Source organism: Chiloscyllium punctatum, chromosome 15 (genome assembly GCF_047496795.1).
Source record: "Chiloscyllium punctatum isolate Juve2018m chromosome 15, sChiPun1.3, whole genome shotgun sequence".
NCBI classification, from domain to species: Eukaryota; Metazoa; Chordata; class Chondrichthyes; order Orectolobiformes; family Hemiscylliidae; genus Chiloscyllium; species Chiloscyllium punctatum.
In genome coordinates this window covers 27,204,869-27,231,812 of record NC_092753.1, presented here as the reverse complement: position 1 = coordinate 27,231,812, position 26,944 = coordinate 27,204,869, and positions in this window count along the sequence as shown.

Sequence of the window (26,944 nt, the reverse complement as noted above, 5' to 3'; positions counted from 1 at the left end):
TTCTCCACACTATACATAAGATCTGCTGTTCTCTACAATATTCCCAAGGACTGGTGTTCACCAGATCATACACAGGGACTGCTATTTAACACATTATACAGAGGGATTGTGATTCTCTACATTATGACCAGGGACGGCTGCTCTCTATATTTTATACAGTAACTGCTGTTCCCTAATTAGACACAGGGATTGCTATTCCCTAATTAGTCACAGGGACTGCTGTTCTCTTCGTGAAGCACAGGAACTGCTGTTCTCGATATTATGTACAGGGACTTTGTTCGTTTTATTAAACACAGGGACTTCTGTTCTCCATATCATTCACAGGTAAGGCTGTTCTCTATTTTCTACGCAGGGACTCCTGCTCTCTATATTATACACAAGGACAGCTGTTATCTGTAATATACACAGGGGCTGCTGTTCTCTTTATGAAATAGACACAGGTACACCTGTTCTCTATTTTGTACACGGGGACTGCTGCTCTCTGCAATCGACTCAGGGACTGCTGTTTTCTACATTAATCTCAGGGTTTGCTGTTCTCTATAATATAGACAGGGACTCATGTCTTCTATATTGCGCACAGAGACTGCTGTCTTCTATAATATACACAGGCACTGGTTTTCTCTTTATTATACACAGCTACTGCTCTTTATTCTATTCATTAAACACAGGGATTCGTGTTCTGTACATTATACACAGCTACTGCTGTCCTCTATATTACACACAGGGACTGCTGTCCTCTATATTAGACATAGGGACTGCTGCCCTCTGTATTATACACAGGGACACGTGTCCTCTGTATTATACACAGTGACTGTTGTTCTCTTTATTAAACACAGGGACTGCTGTTCTCTGTATGATAAACAGTGACTGCTGTTATCTATGTAATATGTAGGGACTGCTGGCCTCTACAATGTATGCAGGATCGCTGTTTTCTACATTTTACACAGACTGCTGTTCTCTACCAGACACTCAGGGACAACTGTACTCTGTATGAGAGACAAGATCTGCTCTTATCTACAATATACACAGGCACTACTGTTCTCCACATTAGAAACAGGGGCTGCTGTTTTCGATATTATTATACGCAGGGTTTGCTGTTCTCTATAGTATACATAGGGACTGCTGTTACCTATCTGAGACACAGGGTCTACTGCTCTCTTTATTAAACACAGAGAATGCTGTTCTCTATATTATGCACAGGCACTGCTGTTCTCTAAAATAGGCACAGGGACTGTTATACTCAAAATTAGACACAGGTACTGATGGTTTCTATATTATGCACAGGGATAGCTGTTCTCCATATTGTACACATGGTCTGCTGATCTCTATATTGTACACAGGGACTGCTGTTCTCTCTTATAAATGGGCATTGTTGTTCTGTACAATTCACACAAGGACTGCTGTTCTCCATATTAGACGCAGGAAAGGCTGTTCTCTATTTTACACAGAGGAACTCCTGCTCTCAATAATATATGCAGTGGTACGTGTTCTCTATATTTTACACAGCTACTGCTGTTCTTGGTATTATACACAGGGCCTGCTGTTTAATATACATTTTGCACAGTGACTGCTGTTCTCCATATTAGATGCAAGGACTGCTATCTCATTATTCAACACAAGGACTGCTGTTCTCTATATTATGCATAGGGCTGCTGCTCTCTATTATAGACAGGTAAGACTGTTCTCTATATTACGCAGAGGGACTCCTGCACTTTATAATATACGCAGGGGTACATGTTCTCTATATTATACACAGCGACTGCTATATTGTACTGCTGTTCTCCCTTAAACACAGGCACAGTTGTTCTCTGTAGTAGACATAAGGACTGCTGTTCTGCATGTTATACACAGGGACTCCTGCTCTCTATAATATACACAGGGACACATATTCTCTATATCATACACAGTGACTGCTGTTCTCTATTTTCTACACAGGGACTGCTGTTCCCTATAGTATATGTTGGTTCTCTACGAAGTACGCAGGACCACAATTTTCTATATTTTACATAGGGACTACAGTTCTCTACCAGACACTCAGGGACAGCTGTTCTCTATATTGTACACTACGACTGCTGTTCTCTACATGAGATACATGTTCTGCTGTTCTCCACAATACTGTTCTCCAGTTTTGAAACAGGGACTGCTGTTCTCTATGTTAACAGACGGAATGCTGTTCCCTATCTGAGACACAGCGACTGGTGTTCTTTATATTAAACAGAGGGACTGATGTTCCCTATCAGAGGACAGGGTCTGCTCCTGTCTTTATTAAACACAGTGACTGATATTCTCTTTATTAGACACAAGGACTGATGTTCTCATTATTAAACACAAGGACTGCTGTTCACTATATTATGCACAGGGCTGCTGCTCTCTATATTATAGACAGATAAGACTGTTCTCTATATTACACAGAGGGACTCCTGCACTTTATAATATACGAAGGGGTACGTGTTCTCTATAGTATACACAGTGACGGCTGTTCTCTATTTTCTACACAGGGACTGCTGCTCTCTATATTATATGTCAGGATTACTGTTCTCTACAAAGTACGCAGGACTGCAATTTTCTACATTTTACACAGGGACTACAGTTCTCTACCAGACACTCAGGGATAGCTGTACTCTATATTATACACTGGGACTGCTGTTCTCTACATGAGGCACAGGCTCTGCTGTTCTCAACAATACACACAGGGACTACTGTTCTCCACATTAGAAGTCGGGACTGCTGTCCTCTATATTGCACAGAGGGAGTTGTGTTCCCTATATGAGACACAGGGATTATGTTCCCTACCAGAGCACAGGGTCTGCTGCTCTCTATATTAAACACAGGGAAAACTGTTCTCTATATTATGCGCAGGCACTGGTTTTCTCTAATATAGGCACAGGGACTGCTCTTCTCTATATTATGCACAGGGATAGCTGTTCTCGATACAGTACCCATGGTCTGCTGATCTCTATAATATATTCAGGGACTGCTATTCTCTATATTATATATACAGGGACTGCTGTTCCCTATACAGGACACAGGGACTGATGTTCCATGTATGACACACAAGTCTGCTGCTCTCTTTATTAAACACAGGGATTGCTGTTCTCTCTATGATACACAGACACTGCTGTTCTCTAAAATGGGCACAGGGACTGTTGTTCTTGAAATTAAACACAGGGACTGTTGTTTTCTATATTATGCACAGCGATAGCTGTTTGCCATATTGTACACACGGTCTGCTGATCTCTGTGTTGTACACAGGAAGGAGAAAGTGAGGACTGCAGATGCTGGAGATCAGAGCTGAAAATGTATTGCTGGAAAAGCGCAGCAGGTCAAGCAGCATCTAAGGAGCAGGAGAATCGACGTTTTGCCCTGAAGAAGGGCTCATTCCCAAAACGTCGATTCTCCTGCTCCTTGGATGCTGCCTGACCTGCTGCGCTTTTCCAATTGTACACAGGAACTGCTGTTCACTCTTTTATTGTTCGGAGACACTGCTGTTCTCTCTTATACATCGGCACTGTTGTTCTGTATAATTCATACAAGGTCTGCTGTGCTCCATATTATACATAGGTAAGGCTGTTCTCTATATTACACAGAGGGACTCCTGCTCTCTCTAATATATGCAGGGATACGTGTTATCTATATTATACACAGCGACTGCTGTTTCGATATGAGACACAGGGAATGCTGTTCTCTATATTATGCACAGAGCTGCTGCTCTATATTGTACACAACGACTGCTGTTCTCCATATTATCGACATATAAAGCTTTTCCAAAAGCTAGTGTGCTTCCAATTAAACCTGTTGGACCTGGTGTTGTGTGATTTTTAACTGTATATTACACAAAGGGACTGCTGCTCTTTTGTAATATATACAGGGACACATGTTCTCTATATTATACACATGGACTTCTGCTCTCTATATTATATGTCGGGACTACTGTTCTCTACAAAATACGCAGGATCACAGTTTTCTACATTTTACAAAGGAACTACTGTTCTCTACCAGACACTCGGACAGCTGTACTCTATATTATACACTGGGACGGCTGTTCTCTACATGAGACACAGGATTTGCTGTTCTCTACTATATACACAGGACTACGGTTCTCCACATTAGAAAAAAGGTATGCTGTTCTCTATATTACACAAAGGGACTGCTGTTCCCGATTTGAGACACAGGGACTGTTGTTCCCTCTATTGCACAGAGGGACGTCTGTTTCCTATCAGAGCACAGGGTCTGCTGCTCTCTTTATTAAACACAGGGAATGTTGTTCTCGATATAATGCACAGGCATTGGTGTTCTCTAAAATATACACAGGGACTGCTGTTCTCTATAGTATACACAGTGATTGCTGTTCTCTATATTACACAGAGCGACTGCTGTTCCCTATACGGTGACACAGGGACTGCTGTTCTCTTTCTGAGCACAGGGCCTGCTGCTCTCTTTACTAAACACAGGGAATGCTGTTCTCTATATTATGCACAGGCACTGGTGTTCTCTAAAATAGACACAGGGACTGTTGTTGTCTCTGTTAAACACACGGCCTGCTTTCTCTTTATTATACACAGTGAGTGCTATTCTCTATATCGTAGGTAGGGACTGCTGACCTCTACAATGTACGCAGGACCGTTGTTTTCTACATTTTACACAGGGCCTACTGTTCTCTACCAAACATTCAGGGACAGCTCTTCTCCACATGAGAGACAAGATCTGCTGTTCTCTACAAGATACACATGGATGACTGTTCTCCACATGAGAAACAGGGACTGCGGTTTTCAGCATTATTCGCAGGGTTTGCTGTTTTCTATATTATACACTAGATAGCTGTTCTCCATATGAGACACAGGGTCTCTTTATTAAACACAGGGTCTCTTTATTAAACACAGGGACTGCTGTTCTCTATACTATGCACTGGTTTTCTCTAAAATAGGCGCAAGGACTGCTCTTCTCTATATTATGCACAAGGATAGCTGTTTTCCATATTGTAAACACGATCTGCTGATCTCTACATTATACGCAGGGACTGCTGTTCTCTATATTACACAGAGGGACTGATGTTCCCTATGTTACACAGAGAGACTGCTATTCCCGATACAAGACACAGGGACTGCTGTTCCCTATCTGAGAGACAGGTTCTGCTGCTCTATTTATTAAACACAGGGAATGCTGTTCTCTAAAATAGACACATGGACTAGTGTTTTCTATATTATAGCTGTTCTTCATATTGTACACATTGTCTGCTGATCTCTATATTGTACATAGGGACTGCTATTCACTCGTTTATTGTTCTCTCTTATACAAGAGCACTGTTGTCCTCTATAAGAGACACAAGGACTGCTTTTCTCCATATTATGCACATGTGTGGCTGTTCTCTATATTACACAGAGGGTCTCCTGATCTCTATAATACACACAGAAACACATGTTCTCTATATTATACACAGGGACTGCTGCTCTCTATTATATGTAGGGACTACTGTTCTCTACAATGTACGCATGACTGCAGTTTTCTACATTTTACACAGGAACTACTGTTCCCTACCAGACACTCGGACAGCTGTATTCTATATTATACACAGGGACTACTGTTCTCTACCAGACACTCAGAGACAGCTGTACTCTATTATACACTGTGATTGCTGTTCTCTACATGAGACACAGGACCTGCTGTTCTCTGCAATATACACAGGGACTACTGTTCTCCACATTAGAAACAGGGACTGCTGTTCTCTATATTACACAGAGGTACTGCTGTTCCCTATGTTACACAGAGGGACTTCTGTTCCCTATATGAGACACAGGAAATGCACAGGGTCTGCTGCTCTCTTTATTAAACACAGGGAATGTTGTTCTCTATATTATACACAGGCACTGGTGTTCTCTAAAATAGTGGCAAGGACTGCTGTTCTCTACAATATACACAGTGACTGTTCTTATCCATATTACACAGAGCGACTTCTATTCCCTATCTGAGCACAGGGTCTGCTGCTCTCTTTACTAAACACAGGGAATGCTGTTCTCCATACTATGCACAGGCATTGGTGCATAATTGAAAGGGAGAGTGTACAATCAGTAATGACAATATTTCAGTTGAATAAAGGGAATTATGGAGCTATGAGGGAGGAGCTGGCCAAAGTTCAATGGTGAACAACAGAGGATTACTAAGAAGGAAATACACAGAGAACAAAATGAGGTATGAAGGTAAACTGGCCAAAAATATAAAAATATAAAATATAAAAGCTTTTTTTAGCAGGGATGACAGTGGAGGAACAATGGCAGATATATCTGGGTATAATGCAGAAGATGCAGGATCAGTTCATTCCAAAAAGGAAGAAAGATCCTATGAGGAGGCAGGGGCAGCCGTGGCTGACAAGGGAAGTTAAAAGAAACATATAAAGTCAAAAGAGAAAAAGTATAACATAGCAAAGGTAAGTGGGAAAACGGAGGACTGGGAAGCTTTTAAAGATCAACAGAGGATTACTAAGAAGGAAATACGCAGAGAAAAAATGAGGTACGCAGGTAAACTGGCCAAAAATATAAAGGACGATAGTAAAGGCTTTTTTAGGTGTGTGAAAGGGAAAAAAAAATGGTTAAGACTAAATTTGGGCCCTTGAATGCAGAAACAGGGGAATATGTTACGTGGAACAAAAAAATGGCAGAAGAGTTGAATTGGTACTTCAGATCTGTGTTCACTGGGGAAGACAACAAGCAATCTCCCAGAGGTAACAGTGGCTGAAGGACCTGAACTGAAGGGAATTTATATTTGCCAGGAATTGGTGTTGGAGAAACTGTTAGGTCTGAAGGCTGATAAGTCTGATGGTCTACATCCCAGGGTACTAGAAATCATGGATGCGTTGGTGATTATTTTCCAGAGTTCGATAGATTCAGGATCAGTTCCTGTGGATTGGAGGGTGGCTAATGTTGTGCCACTTTTTAAGAAAGGAGCGAGAGAGAAAGCAGGAAATTATAGACCAGTTAGTCTGGCCTCAGTGGTGGGAAAGATGCTGGAGTCAATTATAAAGGATGAAATTATGACACATCTGGATAGTAGTGACAGGATAGGTCAGTCAGCTTGGATTTATGAAGGGGAAATCATGCGTGACTAATCTTCTGGAATTTTTTGAGGATGTAACTCTGAAAATGGACAAGGGAGATCCAGTGGATGTAGTGTACCTGGACTTTCAGAAAGGCTTTGAAAAAGTCCCACATAGGAGGTTAGTGAGCAAAATTAGGGCGCATGGTATTGGGGGCAAAGTACTGACTTGGATTGAAAATTGGTTGGCTGACAAGAAACAAAGAGTAGTGATAAACGGCTCCCTTTCGGAATGGCAGGTGGTGACCAGTGGGGCACCGCAGGGATCAGTGCTGGGACCGCAGCTATTTACAATATATATTAATGATTTAGAAGATGGTATTAATAGTAACATTAGCAAATTTGCTGATGATACAAAGCTGGGTGGCAGGGTGAAATGTGAGGACGATGTTAGGAGATTACAGGGTGACCTGGACAGGTTAGGTGAGTGGACAGATGCAGTTTAATGTGGATAAATGTATGGTAATCCACTTTGGTGGCAAGAACAGGAAGGCAGATTACTACCTAAATGGAGTCAAGTTAGATAAAGGGGCAGTGCAAAGAGACCTGGGTGTTCTTGTACACCAGTCAATGAAGGCAAGCATGCAGGTACAGCAGGTAGTGAAGAAAGCTAATCGCATGCTGGCCTTCATAACAAGAGGGATTGAGTATAGAAGCTGGAATATTGTGTGCAGTTCTGGTCTCCAAATTTGAGGAAAGACATTCTGGCTATTGAGGGAGTTGCAGCGTAGGTTCATGAGGTCAATTCCTGGAATGGCGGGACTATCTTATGTTGAAAAATTGGAGTGACTGGGCTTGTATACCCTTGAGTTCAGAAGACTGAGAGGGGATCTGATTGAGACATATCAGATTTGAGGAATTGGACAGTCTGGAGGCAGGAATCATGTTTCCGTTGATGGGTGAGTCCCCAACCAGAAGACACAGCTTAAAAATAAGGGGTAGGCCATTTAGGACAGAAATGAGGAGAAACTTCTTCACCCAGAGAGTGGTGGGTTTGTGGAATGCTCTGCCCCAGAAGGTAGTGGAGGCCCAGTCTCTGGATTCTTTTAAGAAAGAGTTGGATAGAGCTCTCAAGGATAGTGGAATCAAGGGTTATGGAGATAAGGCAGGAACAGGATACTGATTGAGGATGCAGGCTTGAAGGTCAGAATGGCCTACTCCTGCACCTATTGTCTATTGTTCTCTAAAATAGAGACAGGAACTGTTGTTCTCCATACTATTAACAGGGATAGCTGTTCTCCATATCATACACAGGTTCTGCTGATCTTCTGATATGCACAGGCACTGCTGTTCTCTAAAATAGACACAGGGACGGTTGTTCGCTATATTGTACACACGGATAGTTGTTCTCTATATAATACACAGTGACTCATGTTCTCTATATTATACACAGGGACTGCTGTTCTCTATATTATACACAATGAGTGCTATCCTCTATATTATGTACTGACACTGGTTTTCTCTAAAATAGACACAGGGACTGCTGTTCACTGAAATAGGCACAGGTGTTCTCCACATGATAAACAGAGTGCTGTTTTCCACATCGTACACAGGTAAGACTGTTCGCTATATTACACAGCGACTCCTGTTCTCTATATTATGCAAAGGGATTGCTGTTCTCTATTTTATGCACAGCAACTGCTGTTCTCTATATTATACACAGGGATTGCTGTTCTCTCTATTAAACACAGGGACTGCTGTTCTCTATATTATATGTAGGCACGACTGTTCTCAACACTGTACACAGGAACTGCTCTTCCCTACAATATATGCAGGACTGCTGTTCTCTGCATTTTTCACAGGGATGACTGTTCTCTACCATACACTCAGGGACAGTTGTTCTCTACATTATGCGCATCAACTTGAGTTCTCTACATGAGATACGCAATCTGCTGTTCACCACAATATACACAGGGACTACTGTTCTCCTCATTATAAACAGGGACTGCTGTTTTCTACATTATTCACATGGTTTTCTGTTCTCTATATTGTGCACAGTGACTGCTGTTCATTATATGATTCACTGACATGGCTGTTCTCTGTATTATATACACGGACTGTAGCTCTCTATATTATACACAGGTATACCTGTTCTCCATATTATTCACAGTGACTCAACAACTCTACATTGTGCACAGGGACTGTATATTATAAAGTCTATATTATACACAGGCAATGCTGTTCTCTAAAATAGACACAGGGACTGTTGTTCTCCATATTGTGCACAGGCACTACTGTTGTCTCTCAGACATGTGCGCGGTTGTTCTGTATAATTGACACAAGGACTGCTGTTCTCCATATTATACACAAGTAAGGCTGTTTGCTATATTACACAGACGTACTCTTGCTCTCTGTACTATACAATGGGGACAAGTATTCTCTATATTATACACAGCGACTCCTGTTCTTTATATTATGCACAGCGACTGCTGTTCTCTATATTATAAACAGGTATTGCTATTCTCTTTATTAAACAGAGGGATTGCTGTTCTCTGTATTTTATGTAGGGACGTTGTTCTCAACACTGTACACAGATACTGCTCTTCCCTACAATGTACGCAGGACCACTGTTCTCTACATTTTTCACAGGGACGACTGTTCTCTATACTGTACACAGGGACTGCTGTTCTCTATATTATACTCAGGCTCTGCTGTTCTCTGTATTATACACAGTGAGTGCTCTTCTCTATATTGTACACAGGGACTGCTGTTCTCTCTGAAACACAGGCACTGTTGTGCTCTATATTAGACACAAGGACTGCTGTTCTCCATATTATATATAGGTAAGGCTGTTCTCTATGTTAGAAACAGGGATTCCTGCTCTCTATAATATACACAGGGACAGATGTTCTCTTATATTATACACAGGGACTGCTGTTCTCCATATTGTACACTGTGTGTGCTGTTCTCTATATAATATGTAGGGATTGCTGACCTCTTCAATGTATGCAGGACCCTTGTTCTACCAGACACTCAGGGCCAGCTGTTCTCTACACTATACATGGGGTCTGCTGTTTTCTACATTAGACACAGGATCTGCTGTTCTCTACAATATACACAGGGACTACTGTTCTCCACATTGGAAACAGGGACTTCTGTTTTCTACAGTATTCTCAGGGTTTGCTGTTCTCTATATAATATAAAGGGATTGCTGTTCTTTGCACTGTACACAGGGACTGTTCTTCCCTACAACGTATGCAGGAATGCTGATGTCTACATTTTACACAGAGACTACTGTTCTCTTCCATATACTCAGGGACAGCTGTTATCTATATTAAACACAGCGACTGCTCTTCTCTATATTGTACACAGGGACTGCTGTTCTCTATATTGTACTCAGGGACTGCTGTTCCCACTTATACACGGGCGCTGTTGTCCTCTATAATAAACACAAGGACTGCTGTTCTCCATATTATACACAAGTATGGCACTGTGCACAGGGACAGCGCTTCCCTACAATGAACGCAGGACTGCAGTCCTCTACATTTTACACAGGTATGACTTTTCTCTACCATACACTCAAGGTCAGCTTTTCTCTACATTTTACGCATCGACTGCTGTTCTCTACATGAGACACAGGATCTGCTGTCCTCCACAATATAAAAACGGATGACTGTTCTCCACATTATAAACAGGGACTGCTGTTTTCTACATTATTCACAGGATTTGCTGTTCTCTATATTATGCACACAGGATTGCTGTTCTTCATATTATTCACGGGCACTGGTGTTCACTAAATTAGACACAAGGACTGCTGCTCTCTGTATTATACACACAGACTTCTGTTCTCTCTTGTACATGGGCTCTATTGCCCTCTATAATACACACAAGGATTGTTGTTCTCCTTTTATACACAGGTAAGGCTATTCTCTATATTACACACAGATAAGGCTGTTCTTTATAATATACACAGGGACACATGTTCTCTATATTATACACAGTGACTGCTGTTCTCCATATTATACACAGAGACTGCTGCACTCTCTATGAAACACAGGGATTGTTGTTCTCATTATTAAACACAGGGACTACTGTTCTCTATATGATATGTTGGGACTACTGTTCTCTACAATGTACGCAGGACCACAGTTTTTTACATTTTGTTATGGGGACTACTGTTCTCTACCAGACTCTCAGGACCAGCTGTTCTCAATATTATACACTGGGACTGCTGTTCTCTACAATATACACAGAGACTGATGTTCTCCAAATTAGAAACAACAACTGACATTTTCTACATTATTCACAGGATTTGCTGCTCTCTATATTATACAGAGGGACTGCTGTTCTTCATATTATTCACAGGCACGGCTGTTCACTAAATTAGACACAGGGACTGCTGTTATCTGTATTATACACATGGACTGCTATTCTGTATATTAAACACACGGACCGCTGCTCTCTATAGTATACACAGGGATTCATGTCCTCTATATTGTGCAAGGGACTGATGTTTTCTACAGTACACACAGGCACTGGTGTTTTCTTTATTATACACAGGGAAAGGCTGTTCTCTTCATTCAACACAGGAATTTATATTCTGTACATTATACACAGTGACTGCTGTTCTCTATATTGTACACAGGGATTGTTCTCTTTATTAAACACAGGGACTGCTGTTCTCTATATTATGTACTGGCAATGGTTTTCTCTAAAATAGACACAGGGACTGCTGTTCACTGAAATAGGCACAGGAACTGCTCTTCTCCATATTGTATGTACGGTCTGCTGATCTCTCTATTATACACAGGGACTGCTGTTCTCTATATTACACAGAGGGACTGTTGTTCCCTCTATGAGACACAGGGACTGCTGTTACCTATGTGAGAAACAGGGTTTGCTGGTTTTTTTTACAAAACACTGGGACAGCTGTTCTCTGTACTGTGCACAGGCACTGGTGTTCTCTAAAATAGATACAGGGACTACTGTTCTCTTTATTACACACAGGCTCTGCTGTTCTCCATATTGTTTACACGGTCTGCTGATCTCTAAATTAGACACAGGGAATGCTGTTCACTCTTTTATTGTTCACACGTACTGCTGTTCTCTCTTACACATGGGCACTGTTGTTCTGAATAATTCACACAAGGACTGCTGTTCTCCATATTATACACAGATAAGGCTGTTCTCTCTATTACACAGAGGAACTCCTGCTCTGTATAATACACGCAGCGAGACATGTTCTCTATATTAGACACAAGGACTGTTGTTCTCAGTATTATGCACAGGCTGCTGCTGTCTATATTGTACACAGGGACTGCTGTTTTCTCTTATACACGGGCTCTGTTGCCCTCTATAATAGAAACAAGGACTGCTGTTCTCCATGTTATACACAGGTAAGCCTGTTCTCTACATTACACACAGGGACGCCTGCTCTCTATATTATACACAGGGACACATGTTCTCTATATTATACACAGTGACTGCTGTTCTCTATATTATACGCAGGGACTGCTGCTCTCTTTATGAAACACAGGGACTGCTGTTCTCTATATTGTACGTTGGGAAATCTGTTTTCTGCAATGTACGCAGGACTGCTGTTCTCTAGATTCTAAACTGCTGTTTATTAAACACACGGATTGCTGTTCTCTTTATTATATGTAGGGACTTCTGTTCTCTGCAATGTACACAGGACTGCAGTTTTCTACATTTTACACAGGAACTACTGTTCTCTACCAGACACTCAGAGATAGCTGTTCTCTATATTGTACACTGGGATTGCTGTTCTCCACATGAGACACAAGATCTGCTGTTCTCTACAATATACACACAGACACTACTGTTCTTCACATTAGAAACAGTGACTTCTGTACACAGAGGGACTGCTGTTCCCTATGTGAGGCACAGGGACTGCTGTTTCCTATATTACACAGACACAGTGACTGTTGCCCTCTTTATTGAACACATGGAATGCTGTTCTCTATATTATACACAGGCTGTTCTCTAAAACATAGGGACGGTTGTTCTTTATATTATATGCAGTGACTCATGTTCTCCATATTAGAAAAAAGGGATAGCTGTTCTCCATATTGTACAAAGGCTCTGCTGTTCTCTATATTATACACAGAGTGTGTTGTTCACATATTTATACACAGGGGCTGCTGTTCTCTATATTATACACAGAGTGCTGTTCACTTTTTTATACACAGGCACTGCTGTTCTACACAGGCACTGCTGTTCTCTATATTATTCATAGAGTCTGCTGTTCTCTATATCATACACAAGGCTGCTGTTCTCCATATTGTACACAGGGACTGCTGTTCTCCATATTATACACAGGTTAGGCTGTTCTCTATATTGCACAGAGGGGCTCCTGTTCTCTATAATATACACAGGGACAAGTGTTCTCTATATTATACACAGCGACTGCTGTTCTCTATATTTTACACAGGGACAGCTGTTCTCTATATTATGGAGAGGGACGGCTGGTCTCAACACTGTACACAGGGACTGCTCTTCCCTACAATGTACGAGGGACTGCTGCCCTCTACATTATACACATCGACGTCTGTTCTCTACATGAGACACATGTTCTTCACTATATACACAGGGACTACTGTTCTCCATATTATAAGCAGGGACAGCTGTTTTCTACATTATTTACAGGGTTTGCTGTTCTCTATATTATGCATAGGGACTGTGTTCTATATATTACACACAATGACTGTTGTGCTTTATATTATTCACATGCACGGCTGTTCTCTAAAATAAACACAAGGACTGCTGTTCACTGTATTATACACAGGGACTGCAGCACTCTATAATATGCACAGGGACAAGTGTTTTCAATATTATGCACAGCGACTGCTGTTCTCTATTTATATGTAGGGACGGCTGTTCTCTACACTGTACACAGGGTCTGCTCTTCCCTACAATGTACGCAGGACTGCTTCTCTCTACATTTTACATAGGAACTTATGTTCTCTCTCACGCCCTCAGGGACAACTATTCTCTACATTATACGCATCGACTTATGTTCTCGACATGAGACACAGGATCTGCCGTTCTCCACAATATACACAGGGACTACTATTCTCCATATTATAAACAGGGGCTGCTGTTTTCTACATTATTCACAGGGTTTGCTGTTCTCTATATTATGTATAGGGACTGCAGTTTTGTATATTGTGCACAGTGACTGTTGTTCTCTATATTATTCACATGTACAGCTGTGCTCTATATTAAAGACACAGACTGGCTCTCTGCATTATTCACAGGTATACCTGTTCACTATATTATTCACAGTGACTCAACTGCTCTATGCACAGGGACTGCTGTTTTCTATAGTAAAGACAAAACTGGTGTTCTCTTTATTATACACAGGGATGGCTGTTCTCTTTATTAAACACAGGGATTCACGTTCTGTATATTAGACACAGGGACTGCTGTCCTCTGTATTATACAGGGACTGCTGTACTCTATATTATACACAGGGACTGCTGTTCTTTCCATTGCATGCAAGGACTGCTGTTCCCGACACTGTACACAGGAGCTGGTGTTCTCCATAATAGACACATGGACCTGTGTTCTCTATATTATACACAGGGACTGTTGTTCTCCATATTGTGCATAGGGTCTGCTGTTCTCCATGTTGTACTTAGGGACAGATGTTCTCTGCAATAGACACGGCGATTCTGTTCTCTATATTATACACAGGGATTGCTGTCCTCTATATCATACGTGGGTACTGCTGATCTCTATTTTATACACAGGGGCTGCTGTCCTCTATATCCTCTACAATGTACACCGTCACTGCTGTTCTCTGCATGTGCGCAGGTACTTCTGTTCTCTATTTTATACATAGGGACTGCTGTTCTGTGTAATAGACACAGGAACTGCTGTTCTCTATATTATACTACGGACTGCTCTTCTGTGTAATAAACACAGAGACTGCTGTTCTCTCTATCAAACTTCCTTTCTTCGCCAAGCAGTTCCATCAAGGGCCTGTAATGCTGCATGATCTATGAGTCTAACTTCCTTTATTAAAAGAGCAGTTCCATAAAGGGCCTGTACTGACTTGTAATTTTCTATGTTGTCTTAGTCTAACTTCCTTTATTAGCTGAGCAGTTCCATAATGGGCCTGTGTTGCATTGTAATGTTCTCTGTTCAATGATTCTAATTGCCTTTTGTAGTCAAGCAATTCCACAAAGGACCTGTACTGCACTGAAATGCATTCTATGTGCCTAACTTCCTTTAGTATCCAAGCAGTTACATAAACGGCCTGTACTGCGCTGTAATGCCAGATGTTCTATGAGTCTAACTTCCTTTATTAGACGAGTGGTTCCATCAAGGGCCTGTACTGTGCTGTAATGTTCTATGTTGTATGAGTCTAACTTCCTTTATGAGCTGAGCAGTTCCATAATGGGTCTGTGTTGCGCTGTAATGTTCTCTGTTCAATGAGTCTAATTGCCTTTGGTAGTTGAGTGATTCCACAAAGGAACTGTACTGCGCTGAAATGCTCTACGTTCTATGAGTCTAACTTCCTTTAGTATCCAAGCGGTTCCATAAACGGCCTGTACTGCACTGTAATGCTGGATGTTCTATGAATCTAACTTCCTTTTTATCCGAGCGGTTCCATAAAAGGGCTGTACTGCGCTACAATGTTCTATGTTGCATTGGTCTAATGTCCGGTATTAACCGAGTGGTCTCATAAACGGCCTGTTCTGTGCTGTAATGCTGTGTGTTCTATGAGTCTAACTTCCTTTATTAGCCAAGCAGTTCCATAAAGGGCCTGTTCGGAGCTGTAATGTTCTATGTTGTATTGGTCTACTGTCTGGTATTAGCCGAATGTTTCCATAAAGCTCCTGTACTGTGCTGTCATTCTCTACGTTCTATGAATCTACATTCCTTTATTAGCCAAGTGGTTATATAAAGTGCCTGTACTGCACTGTGATGTGCTATGTTCTATTGCTCTAACTTCCTTTATTAGCCAAACAGTTCCATAAAGTTCCTTTCCTTTGCTGTTACGTTCTACGTTGTATTGGTCTAATGTCCAGTATTAACCAAGTGGTTCCATAAAGCTCCCAAACTCGCTGTAATTCTCTACATTCATTTATTAGCCAAGTGGTTAAATAAAGGGTCTGTACTGCACTGTGATGTGCTATGTTCTATTACTCTAACTTACTTTATTAGGCGAGTGGTTCCACACAGGGTCTGTACTGTGCTGTAATGCAATATGATCTATGAGTCTAACTTCGTTTATTAGCCGAGCAGTTTCATAAAGGGCCTGTACTGTGCTGCAATATTCCATTGTTGTATTGCTCTAATGTCCGGTATTAGCCAAATGGTTCCATTAAGCTCCTGTACTGTGCTGTACATCTCTATGTACTATGAATCTACAGTCCTTTATTAGCCAAGTGATTATGTAAAGGGCCTGTACTGCACTGTGATTGTGCTATGATCTATTAGTCTAATTTCCTTTATAAGCCGAGCTGTTCCTTATCGGACATGTACTGTGCTATAATGTTCTATGTTGTATTGGTCTAATGTCTGGTATTAGCCGAGCGGTTCGATAAACGGCCTGTACTGCGTGGTAATGCTGTATGTTCTGTGAGTCTAACTTCCTACGCTGTAATGCTCCATGTTCTATCAGTCTAAATTCCTTTATTAGCTGACTGGACCCATAAAGAGCCTGTACTGAGCTGTAATGCTCTACCTTGTATTTGTCAAACTTCCGGTATTTGCCGAGCAGTTCCATAAAGGGCCTGTAATGTGCTATATTCTATGAGTCTTACTTCCTTTATTAGCCAAGCAGTTCCGTCAAGGGCCTGTACTGCGCTGTAATGTTCTATGTTGTATTGGTCTAATGTCCAGTATTAGCCGAAGGGTTCCATAAAGCTCCTGTACTGCGCTGTCATTCTCTACATTCTATGAATCTACATTCTTTTATTAGCCAAGTGGTTCTATAAAGGGCCTGTACTGCACTGTGATGTCCTATGTTCTATTAGTCTAACTTCCTTTGTTAGGTGAGCAGTTCCATAAAGGGCCTGTACAGCGCTGTCATGTTCTGTGTTGCAATTGTCAAACGTCTGGTATTAGCCAAGCATTTCCATAAAAGGGCCTGTATTGCTCTGTAATGTTCCTTGTTCTATGAGTCTTAATTCCTTAATTAGCCAATCATTTCCATAAAGATCCTGCATTGTGCTATAATGTTTATGTTGTGTTAGCCTAATGTCCAGTATTGGCTGAGTGGTTACATAAAGGCCTGTACTGCATGTTCTATGACTCTAACTTCCTTTATAGGCAAGCGGTTCCATAAACGGCCTGTACAGTGCTGTAATGTTCTATCTTCTATTTGCCAAACTTTCTGTATTAGACAAGTGGTTCCATAAAGGGCGCTGTAGTGTTCCTTGTTCTATGAGTCTTGCTTCCTTTATTAGCCAATCATTTCCAGTAAAGGTCCTGTACTGTGCTTTAATGCTCCATGTTGTATGAGTCTAACTTTCTGTATTAGCCGAGCAGTTCCATATAGGGCCTGTATTACACTGTAGTGATCTATGTTCTCTGAGACTACCATCCTTTTTTAGCCTAGCGGTTCCATAAAGGGCCTGTCCTGTGCTGTAATGCTGTACGTTCTATGAGTCTAACTTCCTTTATTAGCTGAGCAGTTCCATAAAGGGCCTGTACTGTGCTATAATGCTCAATGTTCAGTCAGTCTAACTTCCATTACCAACCAACCATCCATATAGGGCCTGTACTGCTGTAATGTTCTATGTTGTATTAATCTAACTTCATTCATTAGCCAAGCGGTTCCACAAAGTGCCTATACTGCACTGTAATGCTCCATTATTAACTGAACGGTTCCATAAAGGACCTGTACTGCGCTGTCATGTCCTATGTTCTATAAGTCTTACTTCCTTTATTAGCCGAGCGGTTCCATCAAGGGCCTGTTGTGTTCTATGCTGTATTGGTCAAATGTCCGGTATTAGCCGAGTGATTCCATAAAGGGCCTGATTTGCGCTGTAATATTCAATGTTCTATGAGTCTTGCTTCCTTTATTAGCCAAACATTTCCATAAAGGGCCTGTACTGTGTTGTGATGTCCTATGTTGTATTAGTCTAACTTCATTTATTAGCCAAGCGGTTCCACAACGAGCCTGTACTGCGCTGTAATGTTCCATGTTCTATCAGTCTAACTTCCTGTATTAGCTGAGCAGATCTATAAAGGGCCTGTACTGAGCTGTAATGCTCCATATTCTATCAGTCTATCTTCATTTATTAGCCAAGCATTTCCATAAAGGTCCTGTACTACATTGTAATGTTCTAGTTTGAACTAGTCTAACTTCCTTTAACAGCCGAGTGGTTCCATAATGGGCCGGTACTGAACTGTGATGTTCTACGTTGAAATAGTCGAGTGTCCATTATCAGTCGAGCGGATCCACAAAGGGACTGTACTGCGCTGTAATGCCCAATGTTCTATGAGTCCTTTACAGGCAAGCGGGTCCACAGGCAGCCTGTACAACGCTGTAATGCTCTATCTTGTATTTGACAAACTTCCTGTATTAGCCAAGCCATTCCATAAAGGGCCTTTACTGCACTGTAATGTTCTGTGTTCTATGAGTTTTACTTTCTTTATTAGCCGAGCGGTTCCATCAAGGGCCTTTATTGCACTGTAATGTTCTATGTTGTATTGGTCTAACTTCCTTTATTAGCTGAGCAGTTCCACAATGGGCCTGTGTTGCGCTGTAATGTTCTATGTTCAATGAGTCTAATTGCCTTTGGTAGTTGAGTGATTCCACAAAGGAACTGTACTGCGCTGAAATGCTCTACGTTCTATGAGTCTAACTTCCTTTATGAGCCGAGTGGTTCCATAAAGGTCATTTACAGTGTGGTAATGTGCTATGTTTTGAGTCAAAGTTCATTTATTTGCTGAGTGATTCCATAAAGTTATGTAACGTTATGTGTTGTATTAGTCTAACTTTTTTTATCAGCTGAGTGGTTCCATAAAAGGCCTCTACTGCGCTGTCATGTCCAATATTCTATGAGTCTAACTTCCTTTATTAGCCAAGCAGTTCCATAAAGGGCCTGTACTGTGTTGTGATGTCCTATGTTGTATTAGTCTAACTTCATTTATTAGCCAAGCAGTTCCACAGAGAGCCTGTACTGCGCTGTAATGCTCCATGTTCTATCAGTCTAACTTCCTTTATTAGCCAAGCATTTCCAGAAAAGGTCCTGTACTGTGCTTTAATGCTCCATAGAACATAGAACAATACAGCACAGAACAGGCCCTTCGGCCCAGAATGTTGTGCCGAACATTTGTCCTAGCTTAAGCACCAATCCATGTACCTATCCAATTGCTGCTTAAAGGTCACCAATGATTCTGCCACTCCCAAAGGCAGCGCATTTCATGCCCCCACCACTCTCTGGGTAAAGAACCTACCCCTGACATCCCCCCTATACCTTCCACCCTTCACCTTAAATTTATGTCCCCTTGTAACCCTCGATTGTACCCGGGGAAAAAGTCTCTGACTGTCTACTCTATCTATTCCCCTGATCATCTTATAAACCTCTATAAAGTCACCCCTCATCCTTCGCCGTTGCAATGAAAAAATGCTTAGCACTCTCAACCTATCCTCAACATCCTGGTAAATCTCCTCTGCACCCTCTCCAAAGCTTCCACATCTTTCCTAAAATGAGGCGACCAGACCTGCACACAGTACTGCAAATGTGGCCTAACCAAGGTCCTGTACAGCTGCAACATCACCTCACGACACTTGAATTCAATCCCTCTGCTAATGAATGCCATAGGCCTTCTTACAAGCTCTATCCACCTGAGTGGCAACTTTCAAAGAGCTATGAACAAGACCCCAAGATCCCTCTGCTCCTCCACCTTACTAAGAACCCTACCGTTAACCCTGTATTCCGCATTCTTATTTTTCATTCTAAAATGGACAACCTCATACTTGACAGGGTTGAACTCCATCTGCCACTCCTCAGCCCAGCTCTGCATCATATCTAAGTCCCTTTGCAGCCAACAACAGCCCTCCTCACTATCCACAACTCCACAATCTTCATATCGTCTGCAAATTTACTGACCCACCCTTCAACTCCCTCTTCCATGTTGTATGAGCCTGTAATAGCCGAGCGGTTCCATATATGGCTCGTACTACACTGTAATGATCTATGTTCTCTGAGACTACCATCCTTTATTAGCCAAGCGGTTCCATAAAGGGCCTGTACTGCGCTGTTATATTCTATGTTCTATGAGTGTAACTTACTTTATTAGCCGAGCTGTTCCAGAAGGGGCCTGTTCTGTGCTGTAATGTTTAGATTTAGATTACTTAGTGTGGAAACAGGCCCTTCAGCCCAACAAGTCCACACTGACCCGCTGAAGCGCAATCCACCCAGACCCATTCCCCTACATCTACCCCTTCACCGAACACTACGGCAATTTAGCATGGCCAATTCATCTAACCTGCACATTTTTAGACTGTGGGAGGAAACTGGAGCACCCAGAGGAAATCTACGCAGACATGGGGAAAATGTGCAAACTCCACACAGTCAGTCGCCTGAGGCAGGAATTGAACCCGGGTCTCTGGTGCTATGAATGAATCTAACTTATTTTACCAGCCAAGCGGTTCCACAATGGGCCTGTACTGCACTGGAATGCTCTATGTTCTTTGAGTCTAACTTCCTGTATCAGCTGAGCAGATCCATAAAGGGCCTGTACTGAGCTGTAATGCTCTCTGTTGTATGAGTCTTACTTCCTTTATTTGCCAATCATTTCCATAAAGGTCCTGCACTGTGCTTTAATGCTCCATATTGTATTAGTCTAAGTTCCTGCATTAGCCAAGTAGTTCCAAAACGGGCCTATACTACACTGTAATTATCTATTTTCTCTGAGAATAATATCCTTTGTTAGCTGAATGGTTCCGTAAAACATTACTGCGCTGTAATGTTCTATTTTGGATGAGTCTGATTTACTTTAACAGCCATGCGGTTCCATAATGGGCCTGTACTGAGCAGTGATGTTCTATGTTGTATTCGTCTAGTGTCCATTATCAGCCGAGCGGTTCCATAAAGGGCTGGAATGCTCCATGTTCTACCAATCTAACTTCCATTATCAAGCAAGTGGTTCCATATAGAGCGTGTCCTGCGTATTGCGCCGTAATGTTCCTTGTTCTATGAGTCTTACAGCATACATGTGGAGACTTTTTAAGGAGCAGTTGTTGTGAGTAATGCACAAATTTGTTCCTCTGAGGCAGGGTAAGAAGAGGTGAGATTAAGGAACCTTGGATGACGAGAACAGAGGAACTTCCCATCAAAAGGAAAAAGGTAGCTTTTGTAAGGTGGAGGAAGCAAGGATGTAGCACAGCTTAAGAGGTTTACAGGCTTGCTCGAAAGGAGCTCAGAAATAGACTGAGGAGAGCCAGGAGGGGGCACAAAAAAGGTTTGGCAAAAAGGATTAGGGAGAACCCAAAGGCGTTTTGCTCATATGTGAGGAATAAGAAAATGATCAGGGAGAAGGAAGGGCCAATCAAGAATAGTGGAGGGAACTTGTGCGTGGAGTCTGAGCAGATAGGGGAAGTGCTAAATGAGTTTTTTGCTTCGGTTTTCACCAAGGAAAGGGAACTTGTTATAAATGAAAACTTAGAGGAGCTGGGATACAGTCTTGACCAGATCAAGATGAATGAAGTTGATGTGCAAGAAATTTTGGAAAACCTTAAGATTGATAAGTCCCCAGGGCCAGACCAGATTTATCCTAGGCTGCTCGGGGAAGCGAGAAAGGAGGTCGCTAAGCCGCTGGCGAAGAGCTTTGCCTCCTCGCTCTCCACGGAAATCATACCGGAGGATTGGAAGGAGGGGAATGTTGTTCCTCTTTTCAAGATGGGTAATAGGGAAATCCCTGGCAATTACAGACCAGCCAGTCTTACGTCTGTGGTCAGCAAAATTTTGGAAAGAATTCTGAGGGATAGGATTTATGACTATTTGGCAAAGCATAGTGTGATTAAAGGCAGTCGGCATGGCTTTGTGAGGGTCAGGTCATGACTCACAAATCTTATTGAGTTCTTTGAGGAGGTGTCAAAACAGGTTGATGACAGGGAGTCGAGCAGTGGATGTGGTGTATTTGGATTTCAGCAAGGCATTTGATAGGGTTCTCCATGGTAGGCTCATTCATAAAGTCGGGAAATATGGGATACAGGGAGACTTGGCTATCTGGATTCAGAATTGGTTGGCTGACAGAAGGCAGAGAGTGGTTGTAGATGGAAAGCATTCTGCCTGAAGGACAGTGTTGAGTGGGGTCCTGCAGGCCTCTGTACTTGGGCCTCTGCTCTTTGTAGTTTTTGTAAATGACTTGGATGAGGAGGTTGAGGGGTGGGTTAGTAAACTTGCAGATGACACAAAGGTTGGAGGTGTTGTCGATAGCATAGAGGGCTACTGCAGACTGCAGAGTGACATAGACAGGATGCAGAGCTGGGCTGAGAAATGGCAGGTGGAGTGCAACCTTGATAAATGCAAAATGACGCATTTTGGAAGGTCAAACTCAAATGCTGAATAAAAGATTAAAGATAGGATTCTTGGCAGTGTGGAGGAACAGAGAGATCTGGGTGTGCAAGTACATAGATCCCACAAATTTGCTACCCAAGTGGACAGGGTTGTTAAGAAAACATATGGTGTTTTGGCTTTCATTAACAGGGGGATAGAGTTTAAGATCCGTGAAGTTTTGTTGCAGCTCTACAAGTCCCTGATGAGACCGCAGTTGGAATATTGTGTCCAGTTCTGGTCACCCTACTATATGAAAGATAAAGAGGCTTTGGAGAGGGTGCAAAGAAAGTTTACCAGGATGCTGCCTGGACTGGAGGGCTTATGAGGAAAGGTTGAATAGGCTTAGACTTTTCTCTCTGGAGAGAAGGAGGAAGAGAGGAGACCTGATAGAGGTGTACAAACTAATGAGAGGAATAGATAGAATCAATAGCCAGAGACTTTTCCCCAGAGCAGGATTGACTGGTACGAGAAGTCACAGTTTGAAGATATAAGGAGGAAAGTATAAAGGAGATGTCAGAGGTAGGTTTTTTACACAGAGAGAACATTACAGCGCAGTACAGGCCATTTGTGGAACCACTTGGTTAATACCAGACAGTAGACCAATACAACATAGAACATTACAGTGCAGGTAAAGGATCTTTGTAGAACCTCTTGGCTAATAAATGAAGCTAGACTAATACAACATAGGACATAACAACGCCCTTTATGGAAATGCTTGGCTAACACCGGACATTAGACTAATATAACATAGAACATCATGGCGCAGTACAGGCCCTTTATGGAACCGTTCGGCTAATAAAGGAAGTTTGACTAATACAACCTGGAACATTTCAGCGCAGTACAGGTCCTTTATGCAACTGCTTGGCTAACACCGGATGTTCGACTAATACAAAATAGAATATTGCAGCGCAGTGCAGGACCTTTACGGGAATACTTGGCTCATAAAGGAAGTAAGACTCATGGAACATAGCATCTTACAGCGCAATACAGGCCCTTTATGGAACTGCTCAACTCATACCGGAAGCTTGACAAATACAAGATAGAACATTACAGTGCTGTACAGCCCGTCTCTGGAACCGCTCGCCTAACAAAGGAAGTTAGACTCATTGAACATGGCGTATTACAGAACAGGACAGGCCCTTTATGGAAACGCTCGGCTGAAAATTGACACTTGACTAATACAACACAGAACATGACAGCTCAGTACCGGCCCATAATGGAACCGCTCAGCTGTTAAAGGAAGTTAGACTAATACAAAATAGAACATTACAGCGCAGTACAGGACTTTTATGGATCCACTCAGCTAATAAAGGATGGTAGTCTCAGAGAACATCGATCATTACAGTGTAGTACAAGCCATATATGGAACCGCTCGGCTAATACAGGAAATTAGACTCATAGAACAAGGAGCATTACAGCGCAGTACAGGCTCTTTGCGGAACTGCTTGGCTAATAAATGAAGTTAGACTAATACAACATAGGACATCACAACGCAGTACAGGCCCTTTATGGAACTGTTCAGCTAATAAAGGAAGTAAGACTCATAGGACATAGAACATTGCAGCACAAATCGGACCCTTTATGGAACCGCTCGGCCAACACCGGAAGTTTGACAAATACAAGATAGAACAGTACAGCGCTGTACTGGTTGTTTATGGAACCGCTTGCCTATGAAGGAAGTTAGACTCATAGAACATGGAACATTACAGCGCAGTACAGGTACTTTATGGAACCACTCGGTTAATAATGGACACTAGACTAATACATCATAGAACATTACAGCGCAGTACAGGCCCTATATGGAACCGTGTGCTTGGTAACAGAAGTTAGACTGATAGAACATGGAGCATTACAGTGCAGTACAGCCCCTTTATGGAACCGCTCAGCTAATAACGGAAGTTTAACTAATACAACATAGAACATTACAGCGCAGTGCAGGAACTTTGTGGAAATGATTGGCTAATAAAGGAAGTAAGTCTCATAGAATAAGGAACATTAAAGTGCAATACAGGCCCTTTATCGAACCACTTGGCTAATACCGGAAGTTTGACAAATACAACATAGAACATTGCAGCGCTGTACAGACCCTATATAGAACCGCTCGCCTAATAAAGGAAGTTAGACTCACAAAACATAGGACATGACAGCACAGTATAGGCCCTTTGTGGAACTGCTCAGCTGATAAAAGAAGTTAGATTCATACAACATATAACGTTGCATCACTTTATGCAATTGCTCGGCAAATAAGTGAACTTTGACTCATAAGACATAGCACATTACCGCGCTGTAAATGACCTTTATGGAATCACTCGGCTCATAAAGGAAGTTAGAGTCATAGAACATACAACATTACAGTGCAGTACAGGGCCTTTATGGAACCACTTGGCCAATCAAGGAAGTTAGACTCAGAACATAGAACATTGCAGCGCAGTACAGGCCCTTTATGGAACTGCTTGGATAATAACTGCTTGGGGGACTTTAACTTCCCTAACATTGATTGGAAAAGTTATAACTCTAGTATGTCGGATGGATCAGTTTTTGATCTGGTGCTTGGTAATGAACCAGGCCAGGTGTTTGACTTAGTTGGAGGAGAGCACTTTGGAAAGAGTGACCATAATTCAGTTACATTTAGTTTAGCGATGGAAAGGGATTGGTACATGCCACAGGTCAAGAGTTATCGATGGGGCAAGGGCAATTATAATGCAATTAGACAAGAATAAGGATGCACAGAATGGGGTAGTAAAATACAGGGGATGCAGACAATCGAAATGTGGAGCGGGTTTAAGGAACAAATATTGCATGTCCTTGATGTCCCTGTCAGGCAGGGAGGAAGTGATAAGGTCAGGGAACTGTGGTTTACAGCAGAAATTGCATCCCTTGTTAAGAAGAAGAAGGAAGCTTATATATTGATGAGGCAAGATGGTACAGATGAGGCGATGGAGAGTTACAGATCAGCTAGGAAGGATTTAAAAAGAGAGTTAAGAGGACACGAGCAGTCTTTAGCAAATAGAATAAAGGAGAACCCTAAAGCTTTCTATAGGTATGTGGGGAATAAAAGGATGATTAGGGTAGGAATAGGGCCAGTCAAAGACAGAAGTGGGAACTTGAGTGTGGATCCTGAAGAGATCGGCGAGGTGCTAAATGAAAATGTTCACTCAGGAAAAGGACAATATTGTAGAGGAGAAGAATGAGGTACGAGATATTAGACTAGAAAGGATTGAGGTTAGTTACTCACAGGTGTTATCAATTCTAGAAGGATTGAAAGTAGACAAGTGCCCTGGGCGGATGGGATTTATCTGAGGCTTCTCTGGGAATCTAGGGAGGAGATAGCAGAGCCTATGGCTTTGATATTTGAGTCGTCATTGTCTACAGGTTTAGTACCTGAGGACTGGAGGATTGCAAATGTTATGCCCTTGTTCAAGAAGGGCAGCAGAGATGACCCCGATAATTATAGACCAGTGAGCCTTACTTCTGTGGTAGGAAAGGTTTTGGAAAGGATTATAAGAGATAAGATTTATAATCATCTAGCAAGCAGCAATTTGATTTCAGAGAGTCAACATGGTTTCGTCAAGGGCAGGTCAGGTCTCACAAACTTCACTGAGTTTTTTGAGAAGGTGACCAAGCATGTAGATGAGGGTAGGGTAGTTGACCTGGTATACTTGGACTTCAGTGAAGCCTTTGATAAGGTTCCTCATGGTAGGCTGATGGAGAAAATGCAGAAGCATGGTATTGAGGGTGATTTAGCAGTTTGGATTAGAAACTGTCTTTCTGGAAGAAGGCAGCGGGTGGTGGTTGATGGAAAATATTCAGCCTGGAGGCCAGGTACAAGTGATGTTCCACAAGGATCTGATTTGGGACCGCTGCTGTTTGTCATTTTTATAAATGACTTAGGCGCAGGCATAGGTGGATGGATTAGTAAATTTGCAGATGACACTAAAGTTGGTGGAGTAGTGGACAGTTTGGAAGAATGTTACGGGTTGCAGGGGAATTTGGATAAACTGCAGAATTGGGCTGAGAGGTGGCAAATGGAGTTCAATGCAGCTGAATGTGAGGTGATGCACTTTGGAAAGAATAACAGGATAGCAGAGTACTTGGTTAATGGAAAGATTCTTGGTAGTGTGCATGTGCAGAGGGATCTTGGTGTCCATGTGCATAGATCCCTGAAAGTTACCACCCAGATGGATAGTGCTGTTAAGAAGGCATACGGTGTGTTAGGTTTCATTGGTAGAGGGATTAAGTTCTGGAACCACAATATCATGCTGCAACTATACAGAACGCTGGTGCGGCCACACTTGGAATATTGTGTACAGTTCTGGTCGCCCCATTACAGGAAGGATGTGGAAGCATTGGAAAAGGTGCAGAGGAGATTTACC